Source organism: Hibiscus syriacus, unplaced genomic scaffold (genome assembly GCF_006381635.1).
Source record: "Hibiscus syriacus cultivar Baekdansim isolate YM2019G1 unplaced genomic scaffold, ASM638163v2 tig00110940_pilon, whole genome shotgun sequence".
NCBI lineage: Eukaryota > Viridiplantae > Streptophyta > Magnoliopsida > Malvales > Malvaceae > Hibiscus > Hibiscus syriacus.
Genome location: NW_024062923.1, coordinates 2,448,950 through 2,464,188, shown reverse-complemented (window position 1 = coordinate 2,464,188; position 15,239 = coordinate 2,448,950). Strand labels below are relative to the sequence as shown.

Here is a 15,239-nt window from a genome sequence, read left to right as displayed (position 1 = left end):
ATGCTTCTCTTCGTATGCTTGCAATGATCCTTGGAGCTGTTCGATCTTCATTTCTTCCAAGTCTTTAGTTTCTTCAATCGTCACGACGATGTGCTCAAATTTGGGATCCAACGAACGGAGTATCTTCTCTATTATCCTCACATCGTCTAACTTTTCACCATTTCTTTTTAATTGATTAGAAACAGCTACTACTCTTGAGAAATAATCTGAAATAGACTCAGATGCTTTCATGTTTAAGGATTCGAATTCACCTCTTAATGTTTGGAGACGAACCTTCTTCACTTGCTCGGATCCTTTGTAAGAGGTTTGCAGCTTCTCCCACGCTTCCTTGCTAGAGCTTGCACTTGAAATCTTTTCAAAACCATCATCATCTAATGCTTGATAGATGAGGTAGAGAGCCTTCTTGTCTCTCTTTCTTGAATCCTTCAAAGTTGTCTTTTGATCTGGTGTAAGAGTAGCAAAAACATCATCATCCGCAGGCTCATTATAGCCTTTCTCTATGATATCCCACACATCTTGTGATCCAAGAAGTGCCTTTATTTTGATACTCCAATTGTCGTAGTTGTTGTTGTTGAGTGTCGGAACTTGGAATGGTGCCATACCATTTGCCATATCTCTCAATATAATGAGATTTTGTAAAATCCGATTGCACGGATGAATCCGAAATGATGAAAAAAAAAAAACTTTGGAGGGACTTGGACAACTCGGTCAAGGGCTCCAACTCGGCTGAATCGGCTCAACTCGGTGAGTCAACTCGATTTTCTGGCAGCAGTCTTCCGGCGGTGCGTGGCGGTGCGTCAGAACTCAGATTGAGAAAATTTTGTCGGCGTCGTATTCCTCTCGTCGAGACCTTCGATCTTTCCAACTCTCTCTGATGCCACTTTGTTGGAAATAAAACACTCACACAAACAACTTTTATTGAAACTCAAACAAATATTACAAGAGTACTCTCACTCAAAAACAAGAACTACAACTCACTCTTATAAGACTTTGCTTCTTCACTCACTTAGAAGCTCTTAATTTTTCTTGATGCTTAAAACTAAAATGGGAAGGGGTATTTATACTACTCAAGAACAATCCTACACCACACAAATAAACTAATTTAAACCATTACAAATTCAACAAATATCTAACTCTCACCTAACTAAATTGATGTAAGCAATGACATCATTAATTAAATGATGTAAGCAATGACATCATTAATTAAATGATGTAAGCAATGACATCTTTAATTAAATGATGTAAGTAATGACATCAATTTAGTTTGGGTTTGGGTTTAGGCTCCCATAATGGATCAAGTTTATGATCTAACATAATCTCAGGTTCGACCGGCTGTAACCATCGGATCATGAGCAAAATCAAGACCGCATATTAGAGTTCGGAAGATTCGTTGCAAGGGAGGTCGTTCTTGATGAAGAATTCTGGGTATACCCATTTTTAATCTTTAATTCTTTTTTTATCCCCTTTTATTTGATCAAAAATTCCCTTTTTGGTGTTGAGGAAAATTTTGTTTTTTTGTTTTTGATAGACAGCAGCATGGCTGAGAGCAGAAGCTCAGTGGGAGGATGGGCTAGGCGAAAGGTAAGGGTTAAAATGTTGAGCTTTTTCCCAATTTGTTTTCCAAGTAAATGGGAATACACTTTGATATTTTTGGAATCATCTAAAGAAACTAATCATAGAGAGATAATGATGAAGGAGAGTAGCCCTTTTATGCAAAGAAACAAAATGTTTGACCTATCTATGAAAACATGTAATTAATGTTAGTGAATTGTTTCAAAGTTTTGTTGTTGAAAATTTTGACCTAACAATGGATTGGATCTGATTCAATTGTCACTCCTCTTAGTGAATGAGGTATTCTCAGAATCGATTCTTTCTTGTGTATGCGTCATAGTACTGATTTAAGCTATTCCTGATTATACAGATACGCCAATAACTTCAAAAGGCAATTCGCTGAGGAGGTAGGAGAGAACAGTGTTCTTCTCTTTGTTTATCATGAATGCATATGAAATTTGGTTACATGTTTGCTTAGAAAGTTTCCTTTGTAGGAGTTCAATGCCATAAAAGGCGACACAGTGGGCAACAAGGGCAGACATATACATGTGTTGTCACGGTATGATGTTCTTACAGGGCATCTTTTCCCAGATTCTTATTGCTTTAAATGTGTTTCTTATCTCTTTTGTTAACGTTTAATGTAGAGTTTCTATGTTTCTCTTCATTACTGGGATACATACAGTTCCTATGTTATATTCTTAACAATTTTCGTCAATGTCGGATTCTCAGGTTAGGAAGGAGGAGAGGAATGTCAAGTGTAAGGTGGTGAAAAGTGTGGTTGGAACCCTTGATTTCAGCATCCGGCATTTGTTGCACGGAGAGTCTTTTCCCGGGGTACAGTGCACATTCTTCTATACTCTGCTATTTTCTTTATCTGGTACAGGTAAAGAGGTTGTGTGTTAAGGTAATTGTGAATCTGACCTCTTGCAGAAACGTGAAAAGCATGTATTCTGCAACATCAGCGGAACAAACCTGAATAATGTTTCCAACTTATGTGTAGCAAAATCAGCTCGATGACAAAGCATTGCTAGCAATATGTTGTATTTTGTTATCGAATCAGCTAGATTGAAGGGTAAAGAACCTACAAAATTTTCCTTTAGAAGCGCCTCATCTTATACAATAAGTGAAGAAAATGCCCTTCTAAATTAGTCATTTGATTACAGGTGTGGAACCGGTTTATGTGTATGTTCATAGAAACAATGAACCCGCTCGTGAACTGTATCAAAAGATTGGTTTCGAGGTAATTCCATTTAGTCTAGAATTTTAGTCTCTCTGATTCATTCAGTTATATTCAATTTTCATATGGGGCTGATTTACATACATATATATTTTGCATTGATCATCAGCTGGTTGAAATGGCGAACTCACTACTATTAAAGCAGCAGATGTACTTGCTTTGTTACAAGACATGAAATTTCTGTTGAAACATAAATCCATGATTTTTTTCTTCTATTTTTGAATGAAAAGAAAAGAAACCCTTTACATACAACTTTGTAATCTTTTATGGATTTGAATGATTTGATGGTGGGGAAATATTAGGATTTAGTCCCCGAAAAATGTAATCCCCTGCCATTACTGCTCAGGGGAGTTTATGTTTCCAAATCAAAAATTGCAAATGCCATTACTTTCGGAAGGCCATCTCCGTTTGCATGGGTCTGCTGCCGCGGCTTAGAGATGAAGTAAAGTATTGCTCAGGCTGAGCATCATCTTCAGCTGCATCTGAATTGGATGACGGTGTACCCCAAACCCAAAGTCCACCATCTTAGTTATTATTATTGTTTATTATAGTTAACAATGTTGAACTACATTATATTTTACGTTTATGTAAACTTTGATTTATTATTATGGGTTTCAAGTTTCTTGTTATAGATTTCAAGTTTGTTGTTATGGATGTCAAGTTATTAGATAATGCTACGGATTAAAATTTTAAATCTGGGTAAGAAAGGAGTAGAAAACAACATCTGAAAAATTAGTTTTAATTCGCGGCGTTTGTATGAAAAAATACCACTAAATACATAGTCAATAACAGCGTTTTTGAAAAACGCCACTAAAGTTCTAGATCTTTTGCGACATTTATACAAAAAAATCACTATATACATAGTCAATAGCGGTGTTGTACATTCACAAACGCCATTATACGACATAACATTTTGCAGCGTTTTTGGGAACAAACGTCACTATATGTCAAAATATTTAGCGTCGTTTTTGGGACAAAACGTCACAAATGTAGACGTTTGTAGAAACGCCGCTAAATATCATAATTTTTAGCGGCATTTTTTTAACGTCGCTAAAAATGTAATCTTTAGCGATGCTTGTGAACGTTGCGGCGTTTGTTTCAGCGACACTTTTTGTGGCATTTATTTTTACGCCACAATAGTTTTTAGCTGCGCTTAAAAACATCGTTATATGACTGAAAAAACGCCACCAAAAACTTATTTTGTGTAGCGTAAGTGGGTAATAATCAAATAAGTAATATAACCTAAACTTTATTCCCAAGCGTACGTCAGGCTTTGAATTAAGAAATTTGAGTTATTAGTTTACAACTAAGGAATGTCTTTTTTCTCTGGATATATATTAATTTGATAAGCGAACTAATCTTGGATGGAATGGTAACGATACTTTTGTTATGTTTATGATTTTTTTATTATGTTCGTATCTGTATTAGTTTTTTATATATTTACAGTTTAAACATTTATGTTATATTTCACATTAATTAATAATTATTATATAAAAATATTAACACGTTTATATAAAGTATCATGTTTATTTTATAAAAGTAGTTAGTTTTCATTTTTATAATAATAAACAAAAACTAAACAAATAATTAGGACAAAGCAAGGAAAATGTTAAAAACTCACCCAAAAAATTTCAAACAAAAAATAATTACGAACAGATCTTACTATATCGACAAAATGAATCACAATAAAGGATCAAACTACTAAACAACAACCGCAAATCAGATTCAAAAATCGTAAGAAAACTATCTAAGGATGCAAGTAGCGTATCCATATCCATATGAGAGTCAAAAGTAAGGAAGATCGAAACAATAACAAATAAGCGTCATCTTGATCACTCGAGTCACAAATTTAATTATCATCGATTCAAACATCGTGAGAAAACTATATATGGATATAAATTTATTTGATCGTGATTTTTAACAGAGATAATATCTCACTTAAAACATATTTAACTATCATCTAATTGATTGTATAATTTATAATTGTTATTTATTCAAAATATTATAGTTTAATACATTATTTACATTAGCGTATTTTCTTTTAGATTTCAACACTTCAACAACACCTATTACTTATTTATTGTTTTTGTAATTTGACATGTTTTAATCATTTTTAGTTTTTTATAATATCTTGACTCAACTAATATATTCGTGTCGTCATGCTTCGACGTAATTAAGAGGTTAGGATTCACTTCTCGTACTTTTGTCCTATCGCCAGCTTGCATTCTATACTGTATGATCGTATTTCAACTAACCAAATTTAATTATTTAAGCATATATTATTTCCTTCAATTCTCTGAATTCAAATAAAACAGCCCTGATTTCCAGCACGCCTGACGAAACATAGAAGATTAGAATAATAAAACAAAGCATTCTTCCTTCCTGGAAGGTACTCTTAATGGCTGCTTTAATTTCTGGGATTATATGTATGTGTATAAAAGGGCAAAGAGGGAGTAAGCCAAGACAAGGCAGATTAATAATCAAGCTCTTAAAGAAGCTGCAAAGTGATCGATGGCGAAGATGATGGTTGAAGTTGTTTCCAGAAAAAACATCAAACCCTCCATTCCAACCCCTCACCATCTCAGAACATTCAATCTTTCTGTTTTAGATCAAGACGTTCTCACCGTTCATTATGGCTCTGTCATATTCTTCTATCCCTCCGACAATGCCACATCGGTCACCGGAAAACTCATTGTCCCAGATTTTGCACCATTTCTACCCGCTAGCCGGTCAACTTACGGATGCGGTAACCATAGAATGCAATGATGAAGGAGCTTGTTTTGTTGAAGCTAAATCCAGGTGCCGGTGTTGAAAAGTCAAGATAAGTGGCCAAATTGATGGCCAAACTATTTGGTGCAAATTGTTGAAAAAAATTGTTAGGCACCCGAAAGTTTGGATTGAAAAACAATTCCACCTAAAATGTTGAAAATGTGGATGGTAAAACTATGCAATTTGTCATTGTACTTTAGAGTATTTACAATATTAATCCTTATGCTTCAACTATAAATACCCTAGCTCATTTAGCTTCAAAATCATCCCAAATCATTCTAGCTTTCTTCCAATACTAGAGAATTTAGAGAGTTTCTTGAGAGTTGTTTTCTTCTTTTTATTAAGAGAGAATTGTCATTGTTTTCTCTTTGGTAGATCGAGAGAAGTTGTAATTCCTATTTTCTCATAGTGAAATTATTCTACCGTTGCTCATGGTTTTACCCTATATTATTTAAGGGTTTTCTACGTAAATTTTGTGTTTCTTTTATCTTCATTTTTATTTTCTCAAATTATCAGTTACGATTTTGCTCTAACTGATAGTCGTCTTCCGCAACAATTGGTATCAGAGCCAGATTAGAGTGTGTAATATATACTTATTGTCTTTGTGGTTGCCATCAAAAGGTGGATCCTCAAACATAAGAAAGTAAGGAGATATTACCCATTCTTTGAAGGTTCTAGAGAACTATTCACGATAGTGAAATAGTGGGAGCTATCCGTAATTGAAGCTATGACAATGAAATTTGATATTGAAAAGTTCAATGGGAGAAATTTCTCATTGTGAAAATTGAAGATGAAGGACATCCTGAGGAAAGACGGTTGTCTAGCAGCTATCAGTGAAAGGCCGATAGATTTCACAGATGACAATAAATGGATTGAAATGGACGAGAATGCTATGGCAAACTTTCATCTAGCATTAGCAGATGAAGTATTGTCAAGCATCGAGAAAAAGAAGTCACCTAAGGAGATATGAGATCATCTCACCAAATTGTACGAGGCCACATCGTTACACAATAAAATTTTCCTTAAGAGGAAATTGTACACTCTCCGTATGCCAGAATCTACTTCAGTGACGGAGCACTTAAACACACTGAACACGTTATTTTCTCAGCTTACATCCTTAAGATGTACAATAGAAGAACAAAAATGTGCTAAACTTCTACTTCAAAGTCTACCAGATTCGTATGATCAACTCATCATAAACTTGACAAACAGTAATGTCACCAGTCTAGTCTTCGATGACGTTGCAACTGCTGTTCTACAAGAAGAAAATCGGCGCAAGAACAAGGAAGACAGACAAGTAAATATGCAACAAGCAGAAGAATTGACAACGATGAGAGGGAGATCAACGAAACGTGGCCAAAGCAGCAGTCACAAACATGGTAGATTAAAGTCGAGATCCAAGAAGAATTTAAAGTGCTACAACTGTCGAAAGAAGGGTCACTTGAAAAAGGATTGTTGGAGTTTAAATAAACACTCCAATCCACAAGGTAATACCGCAAACACTTCAGATGATGAAGATGCTCTATCCTGTGAAGCGTCAACCACCGTGGAAGGTAGAAAGAGATATGCAAATATATGGCTCATTGATTCAGGAGCAACATATCACATGACCTCGAGAAGAGAATGGTTCCATCATTATGAACCTATCTCAGGAGGATCTGTGTATAGTTGCAATGATCATGCCTTAGAGATCGTTGGCGTGGGAACCATCAAATTGAAGATGTATGATAGAACAATTAAAGTTGTTCGAGATGTGCGGCATGTGAAAGGCCTGAAGAAAAATTTATTATCCTACGGATTGTTGGATAATAATGCAAGTAAGATTGAAACACGGAAAGGAATCATGAAGGTGTTCCATGGAGCGCTTGTGGTGTTGAAAGGCAAAAAGATAGCATCAAACTTGTACATACTAAAGGGAGAGACTGTGCTAGAAGTATAAGCCTCTATTGCCTCGTGTAGTTCAGATTCTGGAATGTTATGGCATCAGAAACTTGGACACATGTCAGAACAAGGAATGAAAGTCCTTGTGGAGCAAAAGCTACTTCCAGGCTTAACAAATATATCATTTCCTTTGTGTGAGCATTGCATAACAAGTAAACAACACCGATTGATATTCAATACGTCAAAATCTAGAGGCAAAAGTGTTCTAGAATTGGTTCACTCTGACTTATGGCAAGCACCAGTTACATCCCTAGGCGGAGCAAAATACTTTGTCTCATTTATTGATGACTACTCCAGGAGATGTTGGGTGTACCCTATTAAGAAGAACTCATATGTGTTTTATACTTTCAAAAACTTCAAAGAGTGGGTGGAAATTGATTCTGGAAATAAGATCAAGTGTTTTGGAATAGATAATGGAGGAGAATACACAAGCGAAGAATTTGATGACTTTTGTAGGAAAGAATGCATCAAAAGATAGTTCACAGTGGCGAACACTCCTCAACAAAATGGAGTGGCAGAATGGATGAACAAAACCTTGTTAGAAAGAACAAGAGCAATGTTGAGGGATGCAGGCCTAGAAAAATCATTCTGGGCAGAAGGAGTCAATACCGCCTGTTATTTGGTGAATCGAGCTCCATCAACTGCAATAGAGCTGAAGACACCAATGGAGATGTGGACTGGTAAACCAGCTGATTATTCAAACCTCCATGTATTTGGAAGTATTGTGTACGTGATGTACAACTCCTAAGAAATCTCAAAGTTGGATCCAAAATCCAGGAAATGTAAATTCTTGGGGTATCCTGATGGAGTCAAGGGGTATCACTTATGGGATCACATTGCCCGCAAAATGATTATCAGCAGGGATGTTATCTTTGTAGAAGATAAACTACAAAGAAAAGAAGATGATGATAGCGCTGAAAAGTCAGAGACTACATAGATACATGTGGAAAAGGAGGTTAAACAAGGAGAATCTTTAGAAGCAGAACCAACACATGATGAACAAGAACCAGAGAGTTCTGAAGCTCCAACAACTCATCAATTAGATCGTGTGAGAAGATGTCCCAATTGGCACTCAGATTATGTTATAGAAGAAAATATTGCATACTACCTTTTAACAGAGGACGGTGAGCCATCAACATATCAGGAGGCAATAAACAGCTCAGATGCTTCATTATGGATGATGGAGATGCAAGAAGAAATCGAACCCCTTTGTAAAAATAATACATGAGACCTTGTACCACTACCAACAGGAAGAAAGCCAATTGGTAACAAATGGGTCTTCAAAATCAAGCGAAATGGTGACGATCAAGTGGAGAGGTATCGTGCAAGATTGGTGGTAAAAGGAAATGCTCAAAAAAAAGGTATTGATTTCAATGAAATATTTTCTCCTGTGGTTCGACTAACAACAGTTTGAGTAGTTTTGGCAATGTGTGCTACATTAAACTTACATCTAGAGCAGCTAGATGTTAAAACAGATTTTCTTTATGGAAATCTTGAAGAAGAGATTTACACGCTCCAGCCTGAAGGTTTTGAAGAAGACGAAAATAAGAACTTGGTTTGCAGGTTGAACAAATCTCTATACGGTCTAAAGCAGCACCGAGGTGTTGGTATAAGAGATTTGATTCCTTCATTATGTGCATTGGATACAACAGACTTAATGCATACCCTTGTGCTTATTTCAAGATGTCTGGTGATAACGATTTTGTTATATTGCTATTGTATGTGGATGACATGTTGGTTGCATGACCCAACAAAGATCAAATTGATGAATTGAAGGCACAACTGGCTAGGGAATTTTAAATAAAGGACTTGGGATTAGCAAATAAGATTTTAGGGATACAAATTCACCGAGACAGAAGTAATAGGAGGATTTGGCTTTCACAAAAGAATTACTTGAAGAAGATCTTGTCACGATTCAGCATGCAAGATTGTAAGCCAATTTCTACCCCTCTTCCTATTAACTTCAAATTATCATCCAGTATGAGTCCTAGCAGTGAAGAAGAGAGGATGTAGATGTCTCGAGTGTCGTATGCATCGGCAGTGGGAAGTTTAATGTTCGTTATGATATGCACAAGATCAGACATTGCACAAGCAATGGGAGTGGTTAGTCGGTATATGGCGAATCTAGGAAAAGAGCATTAGAATACAGTAAAGAGGATCCTGAGATATATCAAAGGGACCTCAAATATTGCATTATGTTATGGAGGATCAAACTTACTAATCAATGGGTATGTAGATTCTGACTATGCAGGGGGTTTGGATAAAAGCAAATACTATAGGATATGTGTTCAAAATTGCTGGTGGAGCTGTAAGCTGGGTTTCAAAATTGCAGTCAGTTGTGGCTACATCCACAACAGAGGCAGAATATGTAGTAGCTATACAAGCCAGTAAAGAAGCAATTTGGTTGAAGATGCTATTGGAGGAGCTTGGGCACAATCAAGAGTATGTATATCTGTTTTGTGACAGTCAAAACGCCTTGCATCTAGCAAGGAATCCAGCATTTCATTCAAGGACAAAGCACATACGAGTTCAGTACCATTTCATTCGTGAAAAGGTAGAAGAATGAACGGTAGATATGCAGAAGATCCATACAAAAGACAACATAACAGATTTTATGACGAAGGCAATCAATATTGATAAATTTAATTGGTGTCGATCCTCTTGCTGCCTGTTAGAAACGTAAGCAACATGAAGGTACAAGGTAGAAAGAATGGTGTGAAGATATGATTGTTCCAATCAAATCTTCAAGTGGGAGAATGTTGAAAAGTCAAGATAAGTGGCTAAATTGATGGCCAAACTATTTGATGCAAATTGTTGAAAAAAATTGTTAGGCATCGGAAGTTTTGATTGAAAAATAATTCCACCTAAAATGTTGAAAATATGGATGGTAAAACTATGCAATTTGTCATTATACTTTAGGGTATTTATAATATTAGTCCTTAACCTTCAACTATAAATACCCTAGCTCATTTAGCTTCAAAACCATCCCAAATCATTCTAGCTTTCTTCTAATACTAGAGAATTTAGAGAATTTCTTGAGAGTTGTTTTCTCCTTTTTATCAAGAGAGAATTGTCATTGTTTTCTCTTTGGTAGATCGAAAGAAGTTGCAATTCCTATTTTCTCATAGTGAAATTCTTCTACTGTTGCCCGTGGTTTTTACCCTCTATTATTTAGGGGTTTCCACGTAAATTTTGTCTCTTTTATATTTATTTTTATTTTCTCAAATTATTAGTTGCGATTTTGCTCTAACCGATAGCCGTCTTCCGCAAAAGCCAGCTCAATGAGTTTCTTGCTAATCTTGATCCCAACTTGCTTAAGGACTTGGTCCCGTCCACTGATCCCAAAGCCATCCGTTCCACTTTGGCTTGTATCTTGCTTGTTCAACTCACTAGCTTTGTACGCGGTGGAACAGCTGTTGCCATATCTGTTTCGCAAAAATTCGGCGATGCTTCGTCTTTTTGTACAGTCATCCAGAGCTGGACTGCCATTAGTGGACGTGAATATAGCGGACTCGAGTTACCTAGACTCATCGGGGGTCGTTGTTACCGCCTTTAGATACGGTAATCGCATTCGTTCCTCCTTCTCCCATAAATCATAATTGCATGACCAAGAGGTTCGTGTTCCGTGAACTGCAAGTAAAGAGTCTCAAAGCCAGAGTAGCTACCGCCATAGGGCTGCAGCAGCAGGACATCAAGGACATGGATATCGTGTTGGCAACCATACTAAGATGCGCTGTTGTTGCTAGTGCTACAGCTGCTTCACTATCAAAGCACGGGTCATCGTCTCGATCACGACAGTCTGCTTTGCTAAATGTCGTGAATTTACGTAAAAGAATGGTTCCGCCTCTACCCAGAAACACGATTGAAAACTTGATTTTGAAATACGTGGTGATGTTCGATGAAAATGATGTGCAACTCTATCAACTGATTTCTAAGATGAAGACCGAGTTTACCAACGTCTGCAACGAAAAAGTGAAGGTAATTATAAGCGAGAAAGGATATAACGAAATTCTAGAGGGTCGTAAATTGATTGATTAGCTCTTGAATGGCAAATCCCAAGACATCAACACATATACTTGCACAAACTTGTGCGGGTATCCATTTCATGAAATGGATTTTGGGTGGGGGAAGCCGACGTGGGTTACTAGTCCAAGTGATTTCAAGAATGTGATTGTGTTGCTAGATTCAAAATGGGGAGGCATAGAAGCTTGGGTAACCTTGGACCAGCAAGAAATGGACATTTTGAGCGAGACAAAGAATTACTTGCGGTTGCTTTCTTAAATCCTAGTGTCCTAAATTATTGTCGTATCTGATCAATTAATCTCTAAGACCATGGATCAATGACAGTTATTGTATTATTTGTTATGAGTCAGTCAATAAAAGCATAAATGTAATTATTTTGTTAGAACCAAATTTTAATAAATACCATAAAAAAGACAAATCATCAAGAATAAACTAGATGTGAAATCGTACCTAAATTAATTGATAGGTTCTGTTAGAATAACAACCACATTACAAGAATGCATAACAAGAGGCGTATTCTTTAATGATCTATAGGCACTATTTTTATGCAAGAACTACACAGCAACCTAAGGCTTCTATCAACTACTCCTAACAACTATACAACAACTTCCTAACTGCATAACTACCTACACACGTCAGCAACATCTTAATAATTCAACATTCTCTATACTTATTCTTCATCACCGAGAAAAGACTGAACATTCACTCTGGCTTTAAACACTTCAAACTGAGCTGTAGCCAAAGGCTTTGTGAAACCATCAGCAATTTGATGACTACCTGGTACATAATTCACCACCACTTGTTTCAATGCAACCTTCTCACGAACAAAGTGAACATCAAACACTACATGCTTACTCTTTGCATGATAGACATGATTAGTTGTCATGGCAACAACACTGTTGTTATCACACCAAACAATTGGTACTTTCTGCCTTGCAACACCCAGATCAGACAGAAGAGCACTCACCTACGTTGTTTCAGCAGTAACGTCGTCAACACTCATGTACTCAGCCTCCATAGTGGATCTGGAAACTGAATTTTTCTTCCTAGAACTCCACATTACTAGATTATCACCTACAAACACACAATAACCAGAAATAGACTAGTGATCATCAGTGCTTGCAGCCCAATCAGCATCAGCAAATGCTACAACATTGAATCCTGCCACTGCAGGTGCTATGACCAAACCATGATTAATCGTCCCTACCAATTTCCTCAAGATCCTTTTAACATCAACAAGATATTCTTTTCTTGGAGCATGCATATACTGTGCAACCTTATTAATGCTAAATGCAATGTCTGGACGAGTATGACATGCATATAGCAATGCACCTACAATACTTCGATACTTATAAGCATTCTGAAGTAATAACCTTGCACCTTGATTCAACTTAGCAGATACAAGCATGGTGTAGAGGCAGAATTGGCAGTACTCATCTTAGTCTTCATTAATAGCTCTAAAATAAACTTTCGTTGGTTAAGAATCAACGAACCTCCACAACGCTTAACTTCTATGCCCATAAAATAATGTAGATCAACAAGATTTTTTAAGGCAAACTCACTCCCAAGCAACCTCACTACTTCTTCAATCTACACACTGGAATCCTCAGTCAACACTATGTCATCAACATATACAAGTATATAAACACACTGACCGTCTGCCCAACGAACAAACAACGATGTGTCTGCTGAAGATTCTTTAAAACCAATTCTAACTAGACAACTTTTAAGTTTTTATGCTAGTTTCGAGGGGCTTGACATAAACCATACAATGCCTTCTGCAACTTACACACTAAAGGACTACCATCAGCAGCTACTTGTTCAAAACCAGGTGGTTGTTTCATGAAAACCTCCTCATGCAGATCACCATGTAGAAATGCATTGTTCACGTCCACATGACGCAATTGCCAACCATTCGTTACAGCTAATAAAATGACAACATTCAACGTTGCAAACATAACAACTGGGATAAATGTCTCACCAAAATCATGTCGTGGCACCTGCGAGAATCCTTTAGCTACTAACCTAGCTTTATATCTGCTAATCGAACCATCAGGGTTCTTTTTCAACTTGAAAATCCATTTACATCCAACCACTAACCGTCCTTCAAGAAGCTTCACAAGAGTCCATGTACCATTTTTCCACAAAGCTTCAAATTATGCGTGCACTGCAACTCTCCAATGAGAGGACTGAAGTGCCTCATATACATTCAAAGGTTCCATATCATCATAGCAAGCCAAATACAACTTAGGCTTAAATATACCACATTTACTTCTTGTCATCATCAAATGTCGATTCAAAGAACCTTAATCACTACCACCCCTTGTAGCATTGAATTGTAATTGAGGAGCAGCATTGTCAAAGGAATCAGACACTGCCACAGGCTGCACTCGACCCACTAGCTCATCATCCTCAGCTGTAATGACTGAAGTTGCACCACTTTATTCTTGTTGAACTGCAGCTCCTAGAGAAGTATCACTCATATCTATAGTGGCCTGACCCATGTCACCAGAACCTCCATCAACATTCTCTGCATTTGCATCAGCTACCTCTTGTTGAACTGCTACTTTCAAAGGAGCAACTCCCTCATCCAAAGCAGCCTGGTCCATTTCACCATAACAACAAGTCTCTTGTACTGTACAAGTCCTACTGGTTTGAAACATCCACATATCGGTCATAAGTTCAAGTGTTGTAGATTTCTGTTTACAAGGCACAAAAGCATTACTTGAACTACTAATCCCTGCAAATGGAAAAACAAACTCATAAAAATTACATGTCTAGAAACATATATCTTGCCACTGGCTGCTAGACACATAAATCCTTTATGCTGAGGGATATAACCTAAATAGGTACATGGTTGAGATCAAAAATCAAGTTTGTGTTGCTGAAACATTCTCAAGTGAGGAAAACACTTGCACCCAAAGACCTTCATGAATTCATACTCTGGTTTCTTCCCCCACAACTTCTCGTTAGGTGATAATCCATTCAAGACCCTAGTAGGAAGTCTATTAACGAGAAACACTACAGTAACAACCGCATAATACCAATAACGTAAAGGCATAACAGTCTAAGCTAGCAGTACCAAAGTAAGTTCAATGATGTATCGATGCTTCCTTTCTGCCACACCATTCTACTCGGATGTATGAGGGCAAGCAACAAGATCAATGATCCCATATTTTAACAAAACAGATGAGAGACTATGATATTCCCCACCCCAGTCACTTTGTACAGTCTTCACAGACAATCCAAATTGAGTAGAAACCATTTGCTGAAACAACTTAAATGTATTCACTGCCTGCGATTTGGCTTTCAAAAAATAAACCCAAGTATACCTCGAATAGGCATCAACAAATGATAAATAATAGTAAAATCCATTAGAAGCTACATGAGATGGCCCCCATATATCAGTATAAACAAGCTGAAAGGGTTCAGTATAGACAGAATTGGAGTGGAAGAAAGCCAGTTTATGACTTTTGCCAATGCAACAAGCCTCACAAATCTTATTCACATCTTTAGTAACACGTACATCAAGAGTTTGCCATACACTAGCAACTATATCATATGTTGCATGCCCTAACCTTCTATGCCAAATATTGTAAACATCATCAACCACAACAGAATTTACACATGTTTTTTTACAAACACTTGAAGTAGTATTATTTGGAAACACATAAAGTCCTTCTTGTATACGTCCTTGAAGAAGCATCTCTCCAGTAAT

At 36.8% G+C, this 15,239-nt stretch overlaps 2 pseudogenes; both read left to right on the top strand.

The window, feature by feature from the left end:
* Positions 1-1,338: 1,338 nt before the first annotated feature.
* On the top strand, positions 1,339-3,303 carry LOC120147510 (annotated as a pseudogene).
* Positions 3,304-5,299: 1,996 nt separating this feature from the next.
* On the top strand, positions 5,300-11,811 carry LOC120147509 (annotated as a pseudogene).
* The last annotated feature ends 3,428 nt before the right edge of the window (positions 11,812-15,239 follow it).